General features: G+C 45.4%; 1 protein-coding gene across 1 annotated transcript in view; it reads right to left on the bottom strand.

The window, feature by feature from the left end:
- Positions 1–4,656, bottom strand: part of Clcn4 (chloride voltage-gated channel 4) — a 65,089-nt gene extending 60,433 nt beyond the window's left edge. Inside the window, exons 1-2 of the mRNA XM_074063899.1 lie at positions 4,413–4,656; positions 2,935–3,196 (exon numbers count right to left, since the gene is read on the bottom strand). The gene's annotated coding sequence lies outside the window, so the exon portion shown is untranslated. The remainder of the gene's footprint in view (positions 1–2,934; positions 3,197–4,412) is intronic.
- Between the last annotated feature and the right edge of the window lie 3,111 nt (positions 4,657–7,767).

The following is a 7,767-nucleotide window of genomic DNA, read 5'->3' on the forward strand; positions in this document are numbered from 1 at the left end:
TTTGTTCAGGCCAGGATCCAATCAAGAGCCACAAGTTATATTTGGCTATTCAGTTTCTTGTCATAGATAAAGACTATCCCCTCCCCCCAAATTTCTTTTGTGATATTTACTTGTGAAGAGACAAGCCCAGGCACCTAGAGAGAGCGCCAAACCCTTCAGAGGAACACAAGAGTTTGGGAGGCCTACTCTGAACACAGGAAGTGCTGCCTGGACACCGAGGAAGGAAGCCTGAGGAGAAAATGGCCTGGAGAGGACCCAGTGACAGTTGCTATCATCCCGGCCTTCACAGCATGACAGCACTTTCTCACTAAGACTCCCTTCTCAGGAGGGCATCCTGATTCTCCCTGGAGATGGGTTTTATTGGGCCAAGAAGGGACAGATGGATAGATATGGGGAGGGTAGAGCACAGTCCCAAGCCAGAGGGACAAGGAAATAGTTTCAGGCCCTTCTAACCATTCCCTGCATGAGAAACTTGCTCCATACCTGGCAATGCCAGTGCCAGCATGGCTTTGTGTTTCTCGGGGGCTCCCAGCTGGCAGGCTCTCTTCCATCCATCTGGTCCTCCCCAAAAGCCAAGGAAGCAGGACCAGAAAAGGACGGTTGGCCCCACTTTACCAACCTGGCACAGGTTCTGAGAACTGAAGTGATGTGGCCATAGCTGCCCTCCTAAGTGTCAAAACCAGACCTTCAGACACAAGTCTTGTCCTAAGGCTTAAAGCATTCATGGCTGCTTGGAGTGACTAGCCAGCATGCTGGGGCCGTGAGCAGGTGTGTTTGTCTCCTCCCAGCTGTGTAGATGCCATAACCATCCTGTCCTCACCACATGTGACCAGCACAGAACAGCGTTTCTAGGACACCTCAAGTGTAGACTGTCACTGTCATCCTTGCAGACAAGGAAGTAGCCTCTCTGCTGGCAGGTCAACCCCAGGTTAAGACTTTATATGCACCAGGCACATCGAGGTCTGCTGGAAAACACCCAAGGCAAAAGCTCTCAGCTCCTACCTTAACCTCAGAAGCACCATCCCTTCACTCACATCCATGTGGATCACTCTCCAGGCATCCCAGGAGGTTTCTACACACTGTGCTTGGTTTTTCTTCCCCCCCAACACTGGCCTTCTTGCCAGATCATCCCCCAGCTACAAATGGCATGCAAACATCCCCTCCACAACAGGAATGGTGTCTGAAAACCACACACAGAAAAAGGCCTTCATGATGTATTTCCCAATGTATTCTACATTATCATATTATAAAAGGGAATTCGATTTCTGACCAAGGGCTCCACATTGAACAAATCATAGGAAAAAGAATTCTAGAATGTTGGAGCCAGAAGAACATTTAAAGATCATCTAGGGGCTGGGGGAGTGGCTCAGTGGTAGAAGGCTTAACTAGTACTCTAGAGGTCCTGGGTTCCATCCTCAAAGCCACAAAAAAAAAAAAAAAAACCCAAAACAGCGACTTTCAACAAGAGGGACATATGGCAATTCTGGTACTGACATCTAGCAGCTGTAGGCCACTGAAGCTGACACCGCACAAGACAGCCCCAAAGGCCAGTTATGCCAAGGTTAAGAAACCTTTATTAAATCCCTTTGTTACTTGGAGAATGAGAAAACAGGTCTGAAGACACAAAGTAACTTGTCAAGGGTCATGAAGTAGAAGTGGAATCCAGGTCTCTACTACACCTGCCCATGTCACCTGCTTTCCTCTGTCTAGGGTTGGGCTAGGAGAGAAAGCAGGTGGGGATCTTGGGATCACTTTGTTTTATTTAATTTATTTTATTTTGATGCTGGTGATTGATCCAGGGCCTGGCACATGTTAAGCATGTGATCTACAATGAGCTACACCGTTAATTCACCTTAATCCTTGCAGCCAATCTGAACCAAAGGAAGAAAATTTCAATGAAAAAATAAATTACTGAATTACTGCAGCAATACATCAGGACATCCCACACTCTGAAACAATGCCTTCTTCAATTACCAAAGGCAATAGCCCTGCTTCATGGGTCCCTAAAGCAGCCAGTGGCAGAATTCCGGTGTGAATTCCAACACAGTTTCCGGCCACCTCACCTTCCACAGGCGCTGGTTTTCAGGGGAGAATGCCACCTTCTCCTCCTAAGGGTGCCACAGACCAGAAGAAAGGAATGTAAACAACAGGGTCAGAAAGAGGCTATTAAAATCCCCCCTCACTGTCATGCTGGAACTGAAGAGTCACCTGACCCTCCATCTGCTGCTGAGTCATCAAACCCCTTCCTTCAACGAGTTAGTTATTCAGCAAGGGAACTAAAAAGAACGCTGGAAATTCTTTGGGTTTCGGCTTATCCCCACCTCCACCCCCTGCTAAACCCATTGTGTTCTTAGAGATGTAGCTGTTCTTACAATGGCCTGTTGTCTTTGGAGGATGCCTTTTATTGTATTTTATTGAGCACCATTATTTTTACATCTACCCAAAACACCGGAAAGAAAAAAACACAGACGTTTAAACGCTAGCACCATGCAAAATAATACGAAAGGAATTAGCGCATCTGCCCCTGATACTGCTAAGCAGAGTTGCCATCCCCCCAGCAAGCGTTTGCTTTGAAAGAAATTAGGCTACCTATAGAGGGCAAACCCCTGTAAGGAGAATTATGTCATCCTTTAAGCAGAAAAATGACAGAGGGGACAACACTGGGTGGTTAGTTTTTAAATGTCAGGCTTTCTCCTGAGAGTGGTCATTCCGGATTTTTCCCCTCCGGAGCAAGAGGGTCCCGTCTTTCTGTCTGTCCTCTGCCCACCTCGAGGTGGGCACGCCATGACTCAAGCCACGCATGGACCTGCACCAGGCCACTCCCCGCCCGGTGCATGCAGTTGTAGGCAGTAGGCGCCAGAGGCCCCACTTTCGGTTTGGGGGGGTCCCGCCTGCAGCGTCCGGGAGGGCGTCCGGGCGCCGCGCGCCCCTTACCTGCAGTGCAGCATCGCGCAGCGCGGCCGCCCACCTGGACAGCATCCTAGAGCATCCTTTCTTCAGCGCGACGGCTGCGAGCGCCGTGACGTCACCGGGAGGCGGCCTCCACTCTGCCACGTGACGCCTTTGGAGCGAGGCTGGGAGCGAGGCGCGGTGGGAGGAAAGACCCTGGAAGTTCCCGGGAGGTGAGGCGCGAGTGGCCGCAAACCCGCGCTCTGACTCCCTTCAGGGTGTTTCTCTTGATGTGTGCTGGCCTGGCCTTGGGAAACAGCACACAGAAGGAGAAATCCAAATGATTACAGGCTCAAGCATGTAATAGGATTTCAAAAGAACTAGCAATAAGAGGATTATTGCTAGAAAAGAAATACAATGTATTGTTTTATTTTAAAACCAGTATTTATCAAGGGCAGCAAAGAAATCTATTTTGTGCATACCAAAATGAGACTTATATAGTGTGTATAAACACTGCGTCCACGTTCCATGTTTCAAATCGTATGTCACATATTACAGAACACATCGATTCGAAGCAATTCGTTACAGAATATGATAATCACCCTGGTGATTAATGCTTTAGTTACTCTCAATAGCTGTACTGCAATATTAGTTTGTATTTGCCAAAGGAAAATAGTGACACCACATATTAATACTACTTACTTGAATATTTGATTATTTTAAAATGAAGTACTATTGCATGAGCATAACTGTATCTGTGCTTATTTTCTTAAATCCTCTGGTAAGGCATTTGCTCTCATAGGCACGAAAGAGTTAATCCACAATAACTCATTATTTCGCATTTTCTAATTTTGATCACATTCTGAAGAAGTGAGTCATTTTACTATTACAGAAAATATGTACAATGTCAACATTTCTTATTCACAACTGAAACCGACTTAGAAAATTCTGTGATATGATGGGGGTGTGGCTCAAATGGCAGAGAACCTAGGTCTTGAGTTCAAACCCCAGTACTACCAAAATATAAAATTCTGTGATCATTTCATAAGTTTGGAAATAGCATATTTCAAGCTTAAGCAATTCACACATAAACTTGTCTTTTGCCAAACTACATAAAATTTTTGAAACGTAAAAGGAGAAAAGCAGAAACTTTTTATTTGTATTCCAATTCCATGTGGATTTACTTTCACTTGAATTTAAATCGCAGTTTGGCATTCCCTTCTCTCATAACCCCCGAAAGACATGTTTTACAAGCAGGCTACAGCTAAATCGACTTGCTATTTATTCCAAATAACTTTCATGTATGTCGTCCAATATTTAACCCTGGCCCTTTTACCACCATTCCCTCCAGATTAACCAAATTTCTGTTCAGCAGGTCAATGTCTAATTTGGAGATAAATACAACCCTTGCCTCTCACAACCATCTGTTATTTTCGAGACCATATTTTTTAAACTGACAGTGGCAGTGTGGGTTTCTAGGTCACCCCTCTCAGGTTTGTTTTTCTGAGTGATAAACAACTTACCTTTGGCTGTCAGATTCCTGAGACAGAAAGTTAAAATGTTACCACAATCCCCTGCTCCTTTGGGTTGAGAGTCTGATGTAGGCGGAAACTGACAAGTTCATTTTCACTTCCCAGCCAGAGGCAAATGTCGATTTCGGCGTCAGGCGCCCAGAGGGCCCCCAGGAGAGGGTGGGAGCGTCACGTGTCCGGCCCAGCCACTCAGCCCAGCCCAGCCCAGCTCTGCCCAGCTGCCTGGTCACCTCTTGGCTCTAGAGGGCCGCAGTGCCAATGTCATTCGCCTCCTACCTTCGGTGCAATGGAATGGAGAGAGAACCTGATTCCCTGAGACAGGAGCCCCGCCCTAGGAGGCTGGGCTGCCAGCACTCCGGGGACGCGGGTTTCCTGGAATCAATGGGAGGTGGGCGCTGTATGATGTGCCCGGCCTGGGCTAGAAGACGACGGTACAGATGGCATTGCTCTGTTCCGCTTGGCTGAAATGACTAAATATAAGCACCTTCCTCTTCCGCGGGCAGTTTTGGGGTTTTTGGTTTTTTCTTTTTTTTTTTTTGCCAACACCCTTAGGTTAATTTCACCTTCTCTTTTTTCAGGTGATTGCTCAATTGTAAACACACACACACACACACACACACTGCAACAGGCCTAAAACTGGGCAATACAGTTTCCAGCAGCTTCTGATACCCTCTACCCTCCACTAACGAATACTCAACTTGGTAAACATTAAAAACAATAAAACCAAAACCCAGTACCACCCACGAGAATGTATATTGAACCATCTTTCTAGTGGGTCATTTAGCAATTCCTACCCAAAGCCCAGAAGTGGACATAATGGTTACTCTGTGCTCCAGACAGCATGCTCAATTTATGTTCAGGAATTTGCCCGGAGCAGAGGCGTGGGGATGAGTGTGCGAAGAATTGACTATGGAAAGTTTGCTGCAATATTGTTTTTGACTTCAGACCACTGGAGGCAAGTTAAATCTCTAAAAACAGAAGGTGTACGAAATTATAAGACAACTGTAAAATGCAAGAATTAAAATTAGTATGGCAGTGGCTACCTATAGATAAGACATTTGCAGTAGATGAAATGAAAAGCAGTCAACCTCCAAGCATTATGTAGCAAGTGGTTCATATTTCGTTCATACGTGTGATGTATTTATAGTCACACACATACCTTTATGTATGAATGTAGAAAATATTAGGAAGTGAATTCAGCAAAATAGCAAAAGTGGCATTTCACTGGTTAGTGGGATTAAGTATGTTTTTAATTTTTCTTCATGTTAGTTTTGCTATATAATCTAATTTCCCTACAATTAACACATATTAATTTTGTAATGAGAAAAAAAGTTTTCTTTAAAGAATCATAGCAGACATGGTCATGAAATAAATATTTTGGCTAATTTTTAAATGAAGGTTTCATTATTTGATGAATCTCAAATCTTAGCCACAGAACTCGGAGAGAACAATTCCAGCCATCCTGAATTATTCCACTCATAACATCTTTAGGAGGAAGCCCTTCCAGCACCTCATTTTCTTTTCCCTTCAGCCCTACTTCCCATTCTGCCCCATGCAGAGAAAGTTGCTACCATTCCTCATGAAAACATTCTTAAAAAGTTATGGAGGAAACATTGAGCTTTAATTTCTCTATCCTGGCTCCTTCTGGGCTTCTCGGATTTCTAATTTTTATCCCTTTGAATCTTTTACATGTCTTCCTCTTGATTATGCCACTTTTCCACAAATGTCACTCACCCAAGATTTAGAATAGTGGTTCTTAACGGGGGTGATGGTGCTGCCTCCCCCCTCGCAAGAGACCTTTTTGGCTGCCCCACTCAGGGACTGTGGGGACACAGGTGTGCTCCTGTCATCCAGCAGGTGGAGACAGGGATGCTGCTGAGCTAGAGGGCCCAGGACTGCTCCCATGAGAGGGAATGATCCTTCCCTAAACATTAGTGGGACTGCAGCTGAGAAACCCTGGATTAGAATTACCAAGAAAGGACAAGTTGATAGCTGAAATGTGCTATATTTCCAGACATTCTGAAGAGTTCCTGGTGTATAATGTGCCAGAAGATCTGCTTCATTATAAATCCCTTAAATGGAGGCTACTGACCCTCAGAAGTACAACGGCCCGCCATGCATACACTATCCCTGAAGCAGACACAGGAAACTGCTAAGGGCTGGGTCAGAGGTGGGTGGGAAATTCCAGAAGTTTGAGATGCACTACCTAGTTTTAAAACAGACACTTCCAAGCCCATTATACACATGCAGCACGTGCCCAGTGCACAAACATGCTCATCTCCACACTGTCATTTCATTCTTGGGGTGGTGAGTTGACAGCAAGAAAGCAGGATAAGGCTATACCTCCCCCCCACACACACACACATTGCAGACAGGCATAAAGGCCACCTTGCCATCAGCCACCTGCTCCCCTGGCTGGAGTACCCTGCGGTCAGACTGAGTCCAACACCCAATGCCCCAGCTTCTACCCCAGGCACTCACTGACCCTGACCATCCCCTCTAGTTTGTGCTTGGTCCCAGCTCCATAGGGCCCCTGAGCTCTTGGAGGGAGTGAGGAGCTGCATCTACCTGTCTTTGCAAGCCCAGCAGTAAGCACTGCCTCAAGGACACAATGTTTTATACTCCAGAATAAAACTGTCCTCAAATGTTCTCAACCAAAAATTAGCACCTTTACTCATACACCATCTCGCCATATTGTGACTAAATTACAATATTACTGTCTGTGCTATTTACTGCCAAGTCTCTGTAAACCTTAATTTTCCCTTCTGCAAAATTGGAGAGAGGCAGGCTGAATAATCGTATCCACCATTTGGGGGCATTGTGCAGGATCTGCAAACAGGAAGCAGAGCCTTCCTGGAACAGGAGACGCCAAGAAAAATGTATCCCCCATATACAATTATCAAAACAGTCTCCCATATTTTAAACCAAGTGGAGAAAGTTAATGAAAGCTCTACAACCAACACACATACACGCTACATATAAAGCCCCACATGGCCAAGTTATGGGGGGGAGGTAATCTAATTAAAGTACGGTGTGTTCATGTAAGAAATACCATAGCAAAACCCCTTTGAATACTGAATACACACTTAAAAAATGAAGGACAGGAAGGTAAAATAGGTCCTGTCCAGGGGTGGGTACAGTGGGAGGAGGGAGGGTGAATGGAGAGGTGAAGGAGGGTGAATATATATATGTACTTCATATACTTGTATGAAAATAGAACAATGAAACCTTTTGGAGTTATTTTAAGAAGGAGGGGAGGGGGTGGGGGACAATGACGGAGGAAAGGAGTCTAATCAAGGTTCATCATAAGCATATATGGAAATGCCACAATGAATTCCTCCTGTAC

This window comes from Castor canadensis, chromosome X (genome assembly GCF_047511655.1).
Source record: "Castor canadensis chromosome X, mCasCan1.hap1v2, whole genome shotgun sequence".
NCBI lineage: Eukaryota > Metazoa > Chordata > Mammalia > Rodentia > Castoridae > Castor > Castor canadensis.